This window comes from Physeter macrocephalus, chromosome 8 (assembly GCF_002837175.3).
Source record: "Physeter macrocephalus isolate SW-GA chromosome 8, ASM283717v5, whole genome shotgun sequence".
Taxonomy (NCBI): domain Eukaryota; kingdom Metazoa; phylum Chordata; class Mammalia; order Artiodactyla; family Physeteridae; genus Physeter; species Physeter macrocephalus.
Genome location: NC_041221.1, coordinates 63,397,826 through 63,417,139, shown reverse-complemented (window position 1 = coordinate 63,417,139; position 19,314 = coordinate 63,397,826). Strand labels below are relative to the sequence as shown.

The window sequence follows — 19,314 nt, the reverse complement described above, 5'->3', positions numbered from 1 at the left end:
CTCCCGGACCGGGGCACGAACCCGTGTCCCCTGCATCGGCAGGCGGGCTCTCAACCACTGCGCCACCAGGGAAGCCCAGAAACAGCTTTTAATAGTTGAAAAGTGAGAAGTGTAGGGAATGAGAGACTCTTCCCTGTGTTTATATTTGAGGGTTGCCTTTCTTACTTTCAACTTTATCTTCATAACTGCCTCCCCTCTGGGTCTGTGTCTTCTTCAGTTTAAAGAAGGTGGCAAGACAAGTCCTAGAGCATTTTGTTTGTGTGTAATTGACATGACAAATGATGGGCTCTTACGTAAGTGGCCCCAGATAAGAGGTTGGTTACTAAGGCAGGGGAGGATCAGTGGGAGCAATTGTTTCTGGTCCCTCTCATCGAGCCCAGAACAATCTTTCATTGACTACATTCATGCCACAAGAGCACAGGCAATATTAAATTCCAAAAAAAGGGAAAAACTCTCCCACAGAAACAGCTGTGTTCATTACACAGCCAGTTTACAGTGAATTGCTAGAAATGGAAAAGTTTCCATTTCTTTTTGTGTTTATCCTTGATAGTTGTCTTGTAAAAACTGCCTTTTGTAAATAAGGGAAGGCTGGTTTTAAACAGCTTTGACTAACATCTGTAGTTGAAGTATTACGTTCTATAGAGTTTCAGAAAATTAAAATAAATCTGATAGAAAGACATATATCTTTCAAAGAAAATATTTTGAAGCATCCTGGCCACAGAGTTCCATTTTTTTCCCCATCTTACATGTAAATTGGATTGTGTCCCTTTTATGTCGACATTGTCACTTAGTCTAAAACCTGAGAGATGTCATTTAACCTCAGAGTTGGACCCCGCTGAAAGCTTGTTTGTGGACACTGTGCTGTCTTTGTGTAAATGTTCATTGCTGAGGCGTACCACAATGGAAAAAAAATTATTTTCCTGAACACCAGAAAATACCCACCTGTTAATCTCACTGGGTGGCAGCAAACAACCCAATGGATTGGTGGATTCTCTGAGAGTAGGAACTTAACTGTGTTTTCTCCAGGTCTTATTCAGTTCCAAGCACAGTGCTGGTAATTCTTGAAGTTCTCAGTCAATGCTGAAGAACTGAAAGAGAATCCACAAAATTCAGATGACCACATTAGCTAGATACGCCCTGATACAGAATTCTGTCCGTGGCAGAAGTGTTTGCTGATAAGGGAAATGGAGTAACTACTACAGACAGCCAGAATCCCATTAAGCATGGTGCGTTAATTACAATAAATAAAATTTTGGTGCTTGACAGAACGAGTTTTGCAAAGTATCCATATTAATATCAGGGAGTGGCCTAAGCCTTGGGGAGATGAGAGTCCTCTGCTTATAGTTTAATAAAGCTGGGCTTTTGTTTTGTCTTGTTTGCATTGTAAAAGAAGACTTGTTAACTTGTCACCTACATCCTGTTGTGTGAGTGACTAAATAAAGGTAAAATCCCAGGTATATTCCATAGGGTTGAAATGATTGAATGTTCACTCTGATGGGAAATTTGTCAGTTGAGGGGGTTATCTCCTTCACACGCCTTAAAATCTTTTTCTTCATTCAAATTTTCCTAGTTAGTGTCCAAGTGTTAAATTTCCTGTTGTGTAATATAGACTGTCTCTGTCTCTATCTTTCCCTCCCCAGCTTGGCATCAGGGATATCTAACGAAGTTTGCTCAGTACCCTTGGTCCCTGTCGCAATATCAGGCAAATGCTAGACGCTGAATCAGTGTTTAATGAATTTCTCTTGAATGGTTGTTATCTTGCTTCAAGTCATTCATGCAAACATTGAAGAGGACAGACAGAGCTCTGCTGACCTCCTCTAGCAAACCACTCTAGTAGACCTCAACACATCAGTCTGTGCTCTTTGGTTACAGTTGTTCAACCAGTTACTAATCTAACTAATTGTAACCGGTTGAACAACTGAACCCAAAGGGTGCAAAGTGGAAACATTTCATTGGGAAGTCGGCTCTGGACAAAGGAAACACCACCAGACCCCCTTCAGTATGCAAAGGGGAAATTCCTTCTCAAGTAGAAGCTCCACGGTGCCTCTCTGAATTATCATTAATTTGTAATGCTGTGTGAGTCTACGTGTATCATCTGTTCTTTGGGTGAGGCTTATTTGAAGTGTAAGGTGCTGCCTCCATAGAGGGTGATACTAACCGAGTGTTAAATAACTGTTGTCTGAAAATAACCGATGATACGAACAATAAAAAGCTTTTAAAAATAAGACATGTTTCTTTTATTGATAGTCGTCCAGTCCATCAAGGTTGAAGTGAGATATGCAATGTGAGATGTAAAATCTGATGTGAAACAGACAATAATTTGTGTTTTATATGAGGGAGTGTATCCATGAACATTTATGCTCAAGAACAGGAGGCTTTTAGGTCATTATTCTAAAGATTGTTTAGAGAATAAATTTACTTTGTATTTTCTTTAAAATAAATTTCTTTCTCTTGATATTGTACCGTATTTGCGAAACGTTATGATAAAGCTATTGTTCATTGTTTCACAATGTTTTCTCTGTGAGGACCCAGGGAACATTTCTACCTGATGCTTCAGTATCAAGAATAGCCCCATGTTGTCTGAATAACTTCAAACTGTAAAAGATTGTGTTCTCTTTTGGCTGCTAAGAAGCTCACTTTTCACCTATGGTACCTGTGGGATGCATTTTGAACAATAACTTTGTTTTCTTATTTTTCCTTAGCACCACCAAATCTCTCTTTTTTTTTAAGGCAGACTATAATTAATAAATGCATAGCAAACAAAAACGTGTTTTTAGATGAGATTGCTGTTGATATATGAATTCATCTATCATCCAGCTTCCCACTTTATTCTCTCCTGCCATATCTCTATTGATTAGGGCTCTCTCTTGTTCCATGAAGAATTGATTAAATTTTGCCGTGACCTCCATGCCAAGGCCACACTTAACATCTTTATGCTCCTCTCTGCCTTCAGACCTCTGTATCCACCTGTAGGTGCTCTTTCTCCTGCGGGGCCTCAAACCTGAATGCAAAGCTGTCCAGTAGTTGAGCTGTTTTTCATGAGAAATCCAGTAATCTGTAGCATGGGTGAATTTGACAATTTTGCCAAAACCTTGAAGTGTTGTGAGGAAGATTCACATTGACCATGCACCATGCAGCCTTCTTTTGTCTTGCTGGTCTCATCTCCTCACCTAATTCCTCTTGGAGTGTTAGCTTTCTAAAATCAGCACTTCTACTCTCACCATGAGACCTGCCCTAATTGTGAAACTCCCTGGGTCTGTGTTAGAGGGCTTCATCCCCTACCCCATCCCTGAATTCTGAGGAATGACATTTTCTCTGCCTTGTTTACATTTGCTTTTTTTTTTAAAACATCTTTATTGGAGTATAATTGCTTTACAATGGCGTGTTAGTTTCTGCTTTATAACAAAGTAAATCAGCTATACATATACATATATCCCCATACATTTGCTTTTCAGTACTAATTGTTCTAGATAAAGGCATTCACTCACTCACTCAATCATTCACGTAACAAATCTCTTAAATGTATCTACTATGTCCTAGATACTGGAGATACTAGCATAAATAAATAACACAAATAAAGCCCATCTCCTTAAAAGTTCAAATTGAAGGAGTTCAATTTGGGGGGTTAGAGAGCAGAGATTTAAATAGATTAAGAGGAAAAATACGTGGTGAGTGCCATGATTAGCAATATGCACAGGGCTTTATGGGAGAGGGTCTCACCTGGAATGGAAAGGTGTGATCTCAGGAATGAGTGTGGGCTTGGGGGAGGAGAAGGTAGAGGTTACAGCAGGAGCAGAGATGTGGAGGCAAGGAATCACATGGTATGCGTGACGAAGGGTCATTGACAAGATCTGAAGCTGGAAATAAACAAGGACTGATTTCTAGGGACCTTGTGTGCCAGGTTAAGGACTTTGAGTTTGTCCTGGAACCATGAAGTATTCCAAGTAGTGGGGGGAAGGGGCAAGGTCAGATCCTGGAGGCTGAATGGAGAATAAAAATGCAAGGACAAGATTGGAGGCCAGGAGTGTTAAAGGAGGTCACTGATGTGGCTTGGGCAGAACATCACAAGGGCATAAGCTAGGTTGGTAGTTGTAGAGATTGAGAGAAGGGCGTTAATTCCATGAATGTGTAGTAGATATAATTGTCATGTTGTACGAGTGTACTTGGGAGGAGGGGACTGGTCATTTAATAAGCAGTTACGTCACTGGTGGATTGGTGATTTCCTCAGTTCTTGCCCTTTCAAGGGAAAGAATTCAGTTGAGAGATGTAGAGCATTTTTAAGTAGCAAGAGTTTTATTAAGCAAAAGCGGAAGTATGCTCTCGAGAAAGGATGAGAGCGGGCTGTCTGGAAACCAGAAACAGCCCTGCAATGGGGCAGGGAGAGGTTTTTTAGAGTGGTGGTCCCTCCCTGTGTCCTGCGTCATTTGACTGACAAGCTGATTGACAGCTTTAGGTTATATAACTTTTCTCCTAGTGCGCAGGCGCTTCCCCGTAAGCCCCCAAGCAAAAGCCACGGTGGCGGGGGTGGGAACTGCAATGCTAATTTGTTACAAATGTGGCACAACGAACCCCCGGGTACCTTGAGTCACCTTTTAGGTCTTGGTGCGCCCTTGCCAACGTGTGCTGGCGGTTTTAATCTTGCTTGGGCCTGATATGGCTGGAAACCTAGCGGTGGTCCTTGGCCGCAACAGGGAGGATCTCTGGGTGTGTTCTGGTCACCAGTGTCCGGGTCGGGGAGGGAAAGATGACTCCCTCCAGGATGGGGCGGGACCTGCTCATGTCTGACTACCTGACAGTTATTGGTCATTGGTTAAATAAGATGCAGAAGAAGGTGAGATTTTGGGGCAGGTGGAGTGAGTTTTGGAGGGAGTGAGGGGCTTGAAGTTCTGTAGAACAGGAGGATGGAGAAATCCAGGAGGCAAATAAGTATCCAAACACCTCATGTATACATTTATATAAAACGTGGATAAATTTATTCTCCTTCTTTGCCCATTTATTGGGTATTTTATATAAATATAGCTGTTACATCTGGTAATTTTTTCCTCCCCTATAATTTTTGGAATGCAATAAGGTGAATCATGAAGAGATGACCATTTCTATTTAATCTCTGCAAAGTTGCATTCTTATCCTGTTTTGATTCATAATAAAATGCCTAAGTTGGTTTTTTCTAACCTGAGGCACACGATCTAGAGAAGGAAAATAAAAATGTCAAAGGTATAACTGCCCAAACTTGGGAGGTTGGTAAAGTGATATAATATCAAAAATGTTTTTCTGGTCAGCTGACTACTGAAAAGTTATATTAGTTGTGTTTACAATTAACGGATGATTTCTCTTTAGGCCAGAACCAATAGAGATTGTAAACCCTCAGCCCTGCAATTTTGAATGTTTTTGTTCTCCCTTTTGGAAGTTTTCTAGGTATTCTTAGTTGGCAACTGGAAACAGTTCAGTAACGGCTAGGTAGCTTCCTCATGCATGGTATTGAAATTTGTGACCAGGGATCCCTGTAGAACTACTATTGAAATTTCAGCCCACTCTTAGATTAAATCTACCTGTACAAGCTCAAGGGGTCCTGCCTGGGGCTGTCTGATCAATACTCTATAGCCCCTGTGCAGAAGAAACTACTAAGATTTTCTCAGAAGGTAGACTGTTGAAATTGGATCTAAGTAGTAGACAGTGATTTAGATGAGGGATATACTGACACTTTGCATCAATCTAGACTTGGGAATAGTTTGAAAAAAGTAAATTGCCTTTTGTCTCAGCTTTGAAGGGATAGAGATGTTAAATATCCCTTGTTCTCTATTATTGCTTCTTAAGTATTTATCAGGAAAGTGGTATAAGTCAGTCCATAGACAAGGCTCCACTGACCTTTGATCATCAAATCATCCTCCGCATCTTCCTCTTTGCTGCAGTCACTGCCATCATCACCACCACCGCTGCCACCATCATCATCATCATCGCATTGTCATCATCACACCATCATCACAGATAGCTCCACTTCTTGGGTGCTCAGGTTTGCCTGTGTTTGAATTAGGCATTATGGGTCCAAAGCCCATGTTCTTAATTTCTACCCCATACCTCTTTTCTAATAGCCCAGAGACTCCCATGGGTGGGCAAAAGCTTGGTGCTGTGCTTTTAAAATGGGTTTGAGATCTAGTAAGTTTTGTTTCTATTGGTGTCTTTTATATAATTTTGGAAGGTAATGTGAGAAGACTCAACCTTTTGAATTTTTTAAAAAATTTTGAGATACTTGTAACCACCAGCTATGTAGCTATAGTTTATTGCCACATTTAGTGTATTAAATTGTAACAGGTATTTCTGATTCTTACTCCCCACTTCTCCCTTAAAAAAAAGCATTTGTTAATTTAGCATACCTCCTTCTGTCTGTTCCATGAAACTACAATTTCTTACGGACCTATGAGAGTAATACATTTCCCCAGTTCTCAGTAGAAATGAATGGGTTAAGAAATTCTGCTTCAAGATCTCAGATGGTAAAAGCCATTGACACTGAAAGCTCTTCTGCTTCCGCTGATGGAGAATGTGGTAATGGAGAGGTACAAAGTGTACCACATACCCAACAAGCTAATTGCCCATTTTGAGGCCTCTCTCAGGCCCAAGTGCCAAGTGAAACCTCTGCTCTCAGGGAAATTAGGCAACTGACACAGAGATTGGGTTCGTTAGCCTTATCTAAAACTGTGATGAGCTGGTGATAGTCTGTGCTAATGAAGGTGATTCTTTGAATCAAATGCTTGTTGATGTGGGTCTTCTGAAGTAGAATGTTGATTTGATATTGCCATCCCTGTCACAAGAGCTTCATATGTAATTATGGTTTTGCTCTAAATAGATTTGCTTTTGGACTCTAAAGCATGCCCCGTTACTTCATGTTCTTGCTATCTCCCAACCTCAAAAAAAAAAAAAAAAAGACCAATAAATCCAAAATATCTTTAAGCACCATATGTGGGCTTGCATTCTTTTTACATTTAGTGTCATAATGTTTTCAAACAACAAATCAGTTTGTAAGTAAGGTTCCTGTGATAGGATTTGAGCATGCATGCATGTGATGCTTCCTATCTCTGTCCTACTTGACCCTTCATGTTGGTAATGGTTTTAAATGGCCCAGTGGGAGATCAAAGCACAAGTCAACCTTTCAAATATCCATACAGTGTAGAAAGTCAGGGACCAAGGTTATTAGCACGTGATCTGCTAAGAGGGGACAGGGCTATTTCCCTCCCCTCTAGTACGTACCCGGACACACCTCAGCCAACCATTCACAGTTTGAAAAACATGATGGGCTTTCTCTGGTCCCTGTAGAGGATGCTGTTCTTTCTCCTTCCTTTCTCTAGCACCCTGCTGCTTCTCTCCAATCTCCAGGTCAAAGATCAGCTCCTCTCAAAAGCCTTCAGACAAAATAAGGAGGCTCTCAAAAGCCTTCAGGCAAAATAAGTCAGAAAGAGAAAGACAAATACCATATGATATCACTTATATGTGGAATCTAAAATACGACACAAATCAACAACTCACAGATACAGAGAACAGACTGTGGTTGCCAAGGGGCAAGTGGGGTGGGGGAAGGAAGGATTGGGAGTTTGAGATTAGCAGAGGCAAACTATTATATATAGGATGGATAAACAACAAGGACCTACTGTATAGCACAGGGAACTATATTCAATATCCTGTGATAAACTATAATGGAAAAGAATATGAAAAAGAATGTAGATATGTATAACCAAGTTACTTTGCTGTACTGCAGAAATTAACACAACATTGTAAATCAACTATAGTTCCAGAAAACTAAAAATAAAAATATGTAGACTGTTATTTGTTACAGTCAGTTGCCAGTCTGTGATTTGTAGGAGCAAATGATCATGGGGATGCAGAGTACTCTTTGGCCCTGCTTCTCACAAAGTACTGTAGACACATGGTCCCTCCCAAGCCTTTGACTTAGTTTGAAAGCAGCCTCCCTACTAATCCTGAGATCTCTATGCTGGATCTTTTACTTCAGACTGTGGCAAGAAGAGCATGGACTGGTTGTGCATTCAAGTCGGAAGTCCAGAAGCTCTCTTGATGGTTTCCCACCCAGTTACAGCATATTGCTGTAATCCCACACAACAGCTGAAACATCTTTTTCTCATTTCTCTAGATTCCTGTAGCATTTGATGTCTCTACCATGTAATTTACATTTAATTCTAAGTTGTTGTGCATCATTTTATGGTTATTTCAAGTATAAATATCTTGCCTTCCTCAGAAGATTTTTTAAAAATTCCTTTTAGAACAAGGGCTCCCTGCACAGTACCAGGTAGAAACATGGAGTAAACCACGAATACTGACGTCACCTCAAAGTTACTTAACCTCTTCTCAGCAAAGAAGGCCAGTCTGGCATATAACTCATTCTTCTAACCTGTACCTACTTTATAGAGGAATAAATACACTGAGTTAGTGGGAGTTTGTGAATGAAGTGACCAGATTTGTAATAAGATAATGCAGTTTTTTTTAATTTTAAAAAAGCTGCTAAATGAGAAATAGATTTGGAAATGGAGACTGGGGTTGGGCAAGCGTAAAGAATTGTGCCACAACTTAGTGCTGGGAAAATGTCTGGCTTAATCTAATGAATAAATATGACTGTCTTTGAAGTCTTCCATCTCTTCCCCATTCCCCAGTATCAATTCAAATGCTATCCATGTTGGAGTTACCCCTACTTACCTCCACACTTAAGGCAGCAAACTTTAATGTCTTATTTTCATATCCATTTATCTCTTAGAACTGATATTCAGTAGAACAAAGGTAGAATAGATTTATCTATGCCTAAATCCTATCCATAGAAGATTTCAGGCTTATTGCAGCTGAATCTTATTTAGGCTCTTTTCATTTACCTTCTCACTGAGAGATGGATGGTCACCTAGAACCTTTGATACTAAGGTGTGATAAACTACTTTGCTAGGAAGTAGATAAAGAAAAATCACTTTCCAGTTACTTAACTAGTACATCCCTTCATATCTCGTCTAACTTATGGGCCAATAACTGTGCTCCGGGACCCTCTTCAGAGTCTTTACCAGAAGGGAACCAAATGCATTTTTTAACGCCTTTTAATTAAAGTTTCATACCACTGAGTCCAAATCTCTAAGGGTAAACAGTGAATCCACAATAAAAAGTTCCATTTGTTTCACTAAAATTTGTAGATACGTGTGGCATTTTAAAATATTAATTCAATTTGACCTTGAAACGAATGAAGAAAACTTCTTAAAACATTTTTTAAGGTTTATCACATTTCTTTTTTTTGGGGGGGGAGTTAACTTTAATAACCACATCTAGTATATAGCACAAATCTATGTGATGCTGAGAAAAACATCCATAGGTATAAAGATTGTTCATATAAAAATTTGGAAATGAAATGTTATTTGGTAAAGACTGTGGACATTTTTATGAAGCACTTCACGTTCCATTTGTTTATTTTATTATGTTACCAGCTTATGGAAATAGGGACTTGAATTTCTACAGGGCAATTTGCTCTTGGAGTTAATTATTGATAAAATTAAGTCTTTGTATATGTTTTGAATACTAAAATATGAGATAAATTGGTGGTTATTTCTTTGTGAATATGAAGCCCCAGGTATTTCTTATGTTTGTTTTTCAATGTTCTTTCAAATAATCCATCCCCTTGTTTGTGATCCTCACTTAAGCTACTTCTTTCTTTAACATTTTTTTATTAATCTGAATCTCTAAGAGAGTGACCAAAAACCTGAAGAAAACTGAACTGTTAAATGGCGTCTGCTAACTGTTTCGTGAACAGTTGAAGGATTTTACCTTTAGACTAATACGCCATTTGAGGATTTGGCAACTCCATCCTTTTCTTGTAGCTCTCCAGCCATTTGTTTCAGACAGTCCCCTTCTCTCTCTTACTTGAAAACGTTCAGTTCTCATCCCTAGGCAATCGGTAGAATAAAGCACTGGTGCGCGGCCATTTGCAGGAGGAAAGAAATAACCTATACATTGGAGTGCTTTGTTATGCAAATATTTCTTGTGTTGAGATACAGCCTGAGTATATTTATTAAATATCAATAATAGTCATTTGCTTCTTATTTATTCATTCAACAGATGTTACTGAACTATGCACTAGGCATTGTTCATTCTTCTAATTTTCAAAATTTTAATCAATTCTATTTTTATAACCTATTATTTAACAAAGTGCTAATACTGGGATCTTTCTTTCCAACTGGGTTTTGGATGTATAACATAAAGATCATGAGATCGGGCTCTAGAATCAGAGAACTTATGAAAATCCCAGCTCCCAACACTTTTTAGCTGTGTGACTTTGGACAGGTTAATGAACTTCTCTAAGCCTCACTTACTTCATCTTTACAATGGTGATAATAATACTTACCTCACCTCCATTTTCTGAAGAGTGAATGAGAAAATGCACGTAAAGTATATTACACCGGGCTTGGCAGGCAAGAAAGTTCTCAACAGATATTTTTTGCTATTGTTATTAAATCCTAGTGCTTGGCTACTTGATTGCTATAATCTTTCTCAACATTTATTGAGCATATACCTATGAAGTGTACTCAGAATAAACTTGGACAGTCAGAGAGACAGCACCATCTGGCCTGTTGTGTTATAAACAAAAGCCCTAAAACTGGATCTGGCAGTGGTGAGGGTAACAGATGCTCTGAATGCCTTCTAGAATTTGTTTTTCACTATATGTTTAAGCTGTGATGAATGTCATTAATGTCATCTCTCCTTTTATTTTAGGTAAGTACATCACCATTTTTGAAACTCTGTGCAGATGGGTAAGTCTTGCTGTTGGAGCTTTTCATGTTGATTTGCATACTTGGAGAATCTGGACCAGACAATGTGCTTATCACGGTCAGACAAATGCTTTTATTTTATTCAAGCAGAGATCTGGAAAGATAACATTTCCCACACACATTCCATCTCTGTTTCAAATCTTTGGCAGAAAAAAATGCATTCATTATTTTAAACTGGATAACATGTTATGTTTAATCTAAATAATTGAAGATTGAGTTTTTTACTCTGTCAGTAGAAGGCAGAGTATTTGAGACTTTAGGAGAGAAAAAATGATTTCCTTTCAATTAACAATCGTAAAAATCTCTCTGAAGTAAACATACAAACCTTTACTTTTCTGCTTGCAAATGAGGAATCTTCTTTTTTCTTTTTTTTTTTTTTTTGGGTGAATAAAAGGTATTCCACGAGTAGATTATATCAATGAGACATAATTTTGTAGCTAATGGTCCTTCAAGATCATGTGTACAGAGCATTGTAGAGAGAATTACTGTTATGAGTGAGAGTTTGCATAGTTAATTTAGTATTTCTATAGTTGGCTGTGATCTAGCCCGTAGAAACTGAAGTGGAAGAAAAGACCTTAAAACAAGGGATTTAGTATAGACCTAAGTTGGATGTGAAAGATGATTAAGCTAGGAAACAACTCACAAAAGGAAGTTATGAAGTCTTTGTCACTGGTGATCTTTAAGAACTACATGAACAGTTCTATTTGTATTAGGAGATTAAGATTTATCCTGCCTTGATGACTAGTTGAATTGACTAGTTGTCCTCAATGATAAAAATCAATTTGCTCCTCCAGATTTAATTTCCCCTACTTACTCCATGTATACTCTGTACTTTCTGTGTTAAGTCTTGGTCTTCCAAGAAGCCAGTGCTAAAGTGGGATTAGAAATGCAAGGATTTTAGGAAATGCTCATGTAAGAGAAAATAGAGAGGGAGCCAGATAAAGTTGAGTGAGAACTGAGATGATGATATAAATTTGACAGTAAGTGAAGAAGAGAGAGATGTTGGGTGGAAGCATCCTAGATTGGGTTAGGTAATGCCTTACATATGAAGTCCTTAAGCCAGACTCGGCCACCAGAGGAGTCCTGTGTTGCCTGGGAATGGGTCCGCCTCAGTATCTGCACGTGGTCAGTCATGGCTGGGAGCAGGTCATGGGAAGTATGGTTGTAACTCAAATGCTGCAATGGATTTCAGAGGCAGCAGCTGGGGACCCTTGGCCAATTATCATTCCTGTAGTTGGAGTCTGCAGTACATTCTTGTGGCCACCACACTTAGGCTCCTAGGTCTTTGTTCTTTCTGTTTCTTGTTCTCTATTACAATCCCTCTCCTACCATCATTTCTGATCCAAATCCTCCTCCTTCTTCATGCTCAAATTAGTTAGCACTTCCTTAATGATGTGGGCAAGCAAGTGGCTGGTGGTTATAGCTCTCTTTTGGAATTTTATGATTCTATGTATTTTCCTATGGTATTTGTTGCCTTTTATTGTCCACTTGTTCAAAAATAATCATCGAGCTTTGTGCTTGTGCTAGACATCTTATTCTCTGGGGAGGGGGTCAGAAAAATTAAGGGCTGTGTAACATTTTGAAAAGCTCATGGTAGCCTAGTGGGAGAGACAATACTATAAAATACATTAAATTAAAACACAGTGTAAAAGAGATAGAAGTGTGAGCAAAGAGCTATGAGGAAACAGAGAAGGAAGAATTACATTTTGGGGGAGAAGGGAAGGTAGTGCTGAGAGAGGGAGGAAAAACTTCATGCAAGAAGTGACACTGAAATTTGTCTTGAAGGATGATCAGGCAGCTAGGGGTTGCTGGTGGAGTGGGCACCATGTTCAAAGGAGTGGTGGCTCGAACCATCATAGAGAAGGTTGATGGTCCATTGAATCTTACGTGACATATACATACAATTGTATATAATTGTAATTCAAGTATCAGAAACAAACACTTAGCTCTATCAAGTGTGATACATTCTAATACTCTTTCTTTTATTGCAGCTCATTAAGAAAATTCTGGTCATATCCCACTAAATCAATTTCATAACTTACTAATAGATTGCAGCTCACAGTTTGAAAAATGCTTATGTGGACAAAAATAGACATTTGTGTTGTTATTCAGAAATAAATCTATGAGAGCCATTTCTTACAATCGGGTCTGAAAAACAAAAGCCAGCCAAAGAGTCTAAGTACTTTCTCCCTAACAAAGGAATTTATTTTAATTTTTAATTTGATGTAATTTTAGATTTACTGTAAAGTTGCAAGAATGGCACAAAAGATTCCTGGGTACCCTTCACCAGGAGTCCTCTACCATTCTCATTTTCCGTCTTCTCTCTCTCTCTCATCTATCTATCTATCTTCTATCCATATACACACATGTATATACACAAATGTATGTTTATTTTTTATAGTTTTTTTCTTCCGAACTGTTTGAGTAAGTTGTAGATGTGATACCCTTTTACCTTTAAATACTTAAATATTTCATAAAACATGGAATTAGTTTACATACAGGTCAGTGGTCAAAATTAGCAAATGAATAGTGTTACAATGCTATTATCTAATCTATAGACCTTGTTTCAAATTTCAATAGTTGTTCCAATAGTGTTCTTTATAGCAAAAGAAGATACAAATGAATGCTTTGCAATTAGTTGTCATGTCTTTTAAATACCCTTTAAACTGGAACAGTTTCGGAGACTTTCATTGTTTTTCATGACAATGGTGTTTTCTGAAAAATATAGGCTGGTTGTTTTGTAGACTGTCCTTCAGTTTGAGTTTTACGTTTCCCTGTGATGAGATTCAGGTCATACCATTTTGGCAGGACTATTACAGGAGTGATGCTGAGTTCTTGCATCTGGAGGCACATGCTGTTGTTTAGTTGTTTCGTTCCATTACTACAGTTTTAACTTTGATCATTTGGTTAAAGTGATGTCTGCCATGTTTCTCCACTGTAAAATTACCATTTTCCTCCTTTGTAATAAAGTGTTACTTGTAGAGTGTTACTTTGAGACTATGGAAATATCCTGGTATTTCTTAAATTTTTATCCAACAGTTAGAATTCATTGATGATTTCTGCCTGGATCAGTTATTATTATGATGGTTGCTAATGGCGATCATTTCTTCTTCATTTATTAGTTGCCATCTTATCATATGGAAGAGTGTTCCCTTCCTGTTTATTTGTTTGTTTCTGCATAGGTTTATGGATTCTTTGTTTAGCAGATTATAGTCCTTTATTATTGTTACTTAATATAATTATTTATTTTGATGCTCATACTGTCCCAGATTTGGACAGTGGGAGTTCCTTCTACTTGGCTCATTGCCATTTTCACATGTCCCTATCATTCCTTCAGTACTTTCTTATTTTTTGGCACAAGAGATCCAAGACTCTAGTACTTTCCCCTGCCTCAGCTTTGGAACCAGCTGCTTTTTTAAAGATCCTTTGTTCCTTTTAACAGAAAAAAAGATATTTAGAAACCAGAATTTGGAGAGAGGGTGTGCTCATTGCTATTGGGGAGTTTTTACTTCTAGGCTCTCTCAGCAGATAGATCTGGGGAAAAAGTATATGTGTATACATACTTATATACATAAATGTGTGCATAAATATACATGCCGGTGTATGTCTGTATCCATGTGTATATCCAGGTATCTCTATAGATTCAATCTGTGATTGCACACTGATACTTCCAATTCCAGTCTAATACCACAGTATTCATTCTATCCTTCTCCATTTTCATCTGTGTAACTCCCTTACAACAGTAAAAACCCTGGCTCTCATTATTTACAATATATTGCATGTTTGCTTAATCCTTGAATGTAGTTTTACAAAATGGTTTCAGAATTGCTAACCCATGCCTCTGTGGAAAAAAAAGGACAACATGGGGGAAAAAAAAAGATTGTAAGCCTTTAAATTAGATTTTTAGCATTCTTTTGGTCTTGTATACCTAATTCTGTATTCAAAAGTCACTTGGTTAGTTCTCCCTTCCTCTGCATTCTCATCCCCCTTCAATGCAGTTGCATTATTCATTCGAAATATGATTCAGTTGGTTTGTTTCAGTTTGTAAGTTTGTTTCCACCTAGGGCTGAATCCAACAATATGGGGATTGACATTTTCTATTTCTATATTTAAAATATGGTGCTAATAATCCCATTTCCACAATAATGAGAATTGCCTCACACCATTAAATACCCAGCCGAAGTAGGTACTATTTTTTCCTGGAGTATATAGCTACGATTTAAGCCAGAGTGTCTGCTGAATTTTGTCTTGGACTAAACTTCAAGATCATCTGGAAAAAATGTAGGAACAAATGTTAGTGCAGGAGTGTTTTCAAACATGTTTCTGAGTGAATTACAAATATATTTCCGGGTTTTGATAGCTGGTTATTTGTACCTCATCTTATTTTGATTAGTGTAGATGATTAAGATTAGGAAACAAAAGCAATCTTATTATTTATTATGTATTTTTCATGCTTTTTTTTAAAAAAAGGATTTAAAGCTACTCTAATTTAAAAAATGTACAAAGGGACTAGGTAAAGCTTAGTCAGAAACACAAATGTAAAAGTATATTTCGTGTTTAGAGTTAAATTTAGATCTGAGTTTCCTCAGACATAGTAAATAGGGAAACATGATAATATTTATATCTTTAGCAGTAAAACTTTCATCCTGTAATTAATGCTAAGATTTTTCATTCGTATCTTTGTACAAAGCAGAGCAACAAGGTCTTGAACAACAGTTTTATGTGAGTTACCTAAAAGCACTATTCACAATTCATTGTGGGTAAATATAAGTATTCTTATACCTGATACAAGTCTAGTTATTGAACCATTATCCTATGTAGGATTTTTGTAAGAGTTTAAGTCATTACAGGTCTGATGACTTGATATTTGGAAACAACTTAGTATACACATCAGAATGGCTTTTCAGCCTTGCCATTGGATTACCTTTGTCATATATCACTTGGCTCAACTTAACTTGACAGGAACTTGATTAGAGAAGCTAGATGGTCTTCAATTGACATTTAGCCCTTTGGAGTGTGGATAATCTGAGATTTCTATTGGATTAAGTTCTAGAGGGTTTATATTACAGGATTATAGTTAGCAAAATCGCCAAGAAATGTTTATGGGTGCAAGATAACCACAAATATATCTGTTAACTATTTAGAGCACTTGCATTGGAATTTCTTAGTGTTTCTTATGTAGTCAAAAGCAATAAAATAAGATAAACTACAAAGTATTACATTTTATTTTTTTCCTATTTACAATGGAAAAGTAATCACTGTATCAAGATAATCGGTTATGTTTCAGCCAGTATGGAAAACACCCTTCCTTTAAGCCATTGTTCCTATGACACTTAAGTTCTCTAGTCTAGAAAATGTTTCCAGGCTCAGAAACTTTGGAATTAAAATTTATTGCCCTTTCCCTATCCTATAGCTGTAGAAATAGGAACTGTATCATTACAAGAGAGACTGGCCATGTAATACATATTATGGGTTAAAAATAATTCTTGAATTCTTCTACTATTGTTGTCTTTTGCCAAAATAGAGAAAAGAAATTGTGGGAATAAGCTTGTCTCTGAGTCTTTGTTGAGATTAATTTGAAATTTTACTGGAAACATTACAAACAGTGATACCTAGTGTGTTACATAAAGATGCTCATTAATGAGTTATTGATAACAGTCAAATGTTTGGGGTGAATATATATCAATAGCAGACTATTTAAAATTATGATGCTCCCATATATTTACAAAAAAATGATAGAGATATTAACATTAAAATTTGTCACAAAACTATACATACTGCAGTTGGTTACATATTTTTAAATACTTATACTAAAATATGAAACCAGTTCTATCTGATAGAATTATAGATATTGTTTCCTTGTGTTTATAGTTAGACCTTAAATAAATTTTGAAATAATGTTATTACTTTTACAATGAAAAGTTATGGCAGAATATTACAATAAAAATAATCTAGCAAGATTTTTCTTTAACATCACACATTTCTTGAAAGCAAGCCAAGAATACTTTTTTTCATTCCTTTGATGATGAGTTTAAGGTATTTGAACAAGTCTTAGGGGACTAACCCTTCACCTTAACTGCCTTAGAAATTTATGCATGCACCTCAGTTTTAAGCAATGAGGAGATCATTCATTTACTTAATTCATCATTTATTGAGCACTTATTATATGCTTAATAGGACTTGAGAATACAAAGATAAGTGAGGGTTTTGGACCCCGGGAACTAAATGTTTAGTGGAGAGATGATCATAAACATACACGAATCCATGTTAGGCTGTGCCAGAGTGTGAACAATGTGGTTGGTGACAAATGACTCTTCTTGAAGACTCACACCCAGGAGGGGCTAGAGGGGACAAAAGGCTGGGGAGTGGGGTGATCTGGATTCCTGGATTGTTGGGTTAGCTCAGGGCTAATTCAGAAAACCTTCCACTTCTAATTCTTCTGTTAAACACCATTATAGTAACAGTGTCCATTCTGCTATTATTAAGTTAGTCTTGGTCAATAACAGCCTTAGAGTAATGTAGATCTGCCATTCCAAGCATCAATTCTGTCTATGTATAAGTAAAAGCAATTTGACTGAACTTTATAATCTATAATTCTGAGAAATCCACAACTCCCATTGTTCCTTTTCAGAAGAACAATGATGAAGAACTATAGAAGAAAATTATTGCCAGCGTAACTTGATTTTCTGTGTGTCTCCATTGCTCATCTGTCCCAGATGGTTCAGGCTTATTGCTGTCTCTCTCTTTTAACGTGATAAGAGTCAATAAGATGATTACTTCAAAAAACCTTAAGCTTCTACTTAGAAAAGGCTAGATAAGTGCTAAGTAGTGTGTTATTTAGGTGGACTAAGAGAGGCCAGATCACTAGAATACAGATAGCATATACGTTAAATCACTGGTGTAAGACTGCTAAACAGTGAAGAAACATTTTAATGTATTTCATCCAGAATATGCCTTTCTGCACATATGCGATAGCAAATAATGTCTATTCTAATTGTTACTTTGAGGGCATCTATACATATAGCTACTGATTTTAAAAATTATGTACTTTAAACAGTTTTTTCTTTCAATTGACAGGATTGGGGAATTTGGAGTTATAGCTATTCTTTCCTTTCATTTTTTTCCTTTTTAAAGCCATCCACATTTTCTTTCCTGCTGCTTTCTCCCACAATAAAATATATATATACTTATGTGTATGTATTTTATATCAATATATACTTTGTATAATGTCTTTCTGAAACACAGAATAGTTTGAGACTTAAAATAGATAAAATGATTCTTTACACTCTAAAAAATTATAAAGTCCTTCAGTTTTTAGTAGCTCTCAGCTGCCTTATTTATCACAAATTTAACACTGCATCTAGGTTTAATCTGTATTGTAAAACACAAGTAGATCATTTCCGAACCTGTCCTTGTCATAGAGGCCTTTTATAAATATCGGTTGACTCAATAAAGTTATAAATAAATAAATGTTTTTAGCCCTTTGAAATATATGAAATGTGTCTAAAAATATCTGTTACTCAAAGTCAATGCTAAACAAAATAAATTCCTAAGAAGGCTCTTCCAGGCATACAACCATATGGATTAATATTTCAAAACTAGTCATTAAAAACCTCTTTCAACTGATTTTATATTCCTATTTCAAAAGATAAATGCAGTTTGTAGTGTCATTGCTTAGAGTTCCTGTTTTCTGTTTCACAAAAAGTGTGTACTTGTGTTATTGAATATACAACTTGATCCCTCATCTCAGCAAGCAAGCCCTCTCTAAATTTAAAATCATTATAGATCACACTGTGATCTCTTAATATTAATTTTGTCACAAGCATGTTTCTTAACAGACACTTCAAAATTACTTTGAAAACTATTGCTCTCTTGAAAGTTCCGTGTGTGCCAAAATGAGAACTTTGGGTCACCAAGATTAGCAGAGAGCATCTCCATGAGAAAACTTAGTCTCAGAGAGGTGCAGTAACTGCTCAGACTACAAAGTAGAAGAGTCACACTTGCATCCAGGTCAGAAGGCTCTGAAGCCCTTTTAGTTTCCTTTACAAACACTGCTTGATTTGTTCCCCAAAATATCGTGAGAGTTTGTATGTCCATTGTCATTTCATATCCTTCAAACAACTATAGGTCGGGAGGCTGTAGCCCACAGACACATTTAATTATCTTAGGGACAAACAGCTGTGACTTTATGATTGAGAGTTGTATGGCTAAGCTGTAGGTATCTATGGACGTGTTGGTTAAAAAAACAAAAAACAAAAAAGCATTCCTTTCCACCCTGTGACAGTCTTTGCACTTTGAGAGTAGTAGTGTCATGGGAGGTTTACTGTAGATTATGGAACAATTACTGACTTGAATCCCAATTCAGCAACTAGAGAAATCCAAATCTACTTTTTAAAAATTTTACTCTATAGAGAAATGAAATTTTTTGAAATATTTATTTGGTAAAGGGCATATCTGAATAGTCTCATTGAGATTCATTATACCCCATAGGGAAAACCTAGTTACAGTTAGTTGG

The 19,314-nt window shown here is 37.0% G+C and overlaps 1 protein-coding gene across 15 annotated transcripts in view; it reads left to right on the top strand.

The window, feature by feature from the left end:
- Window positions 1-19,314, top strand: part of PDE4D (phosphodiesterase 4D) — a 739,244-nt gene that overhangs the window by 63,028 nt on the left and 656,902 nt on the right. The window lies entirely within an intron of this gene.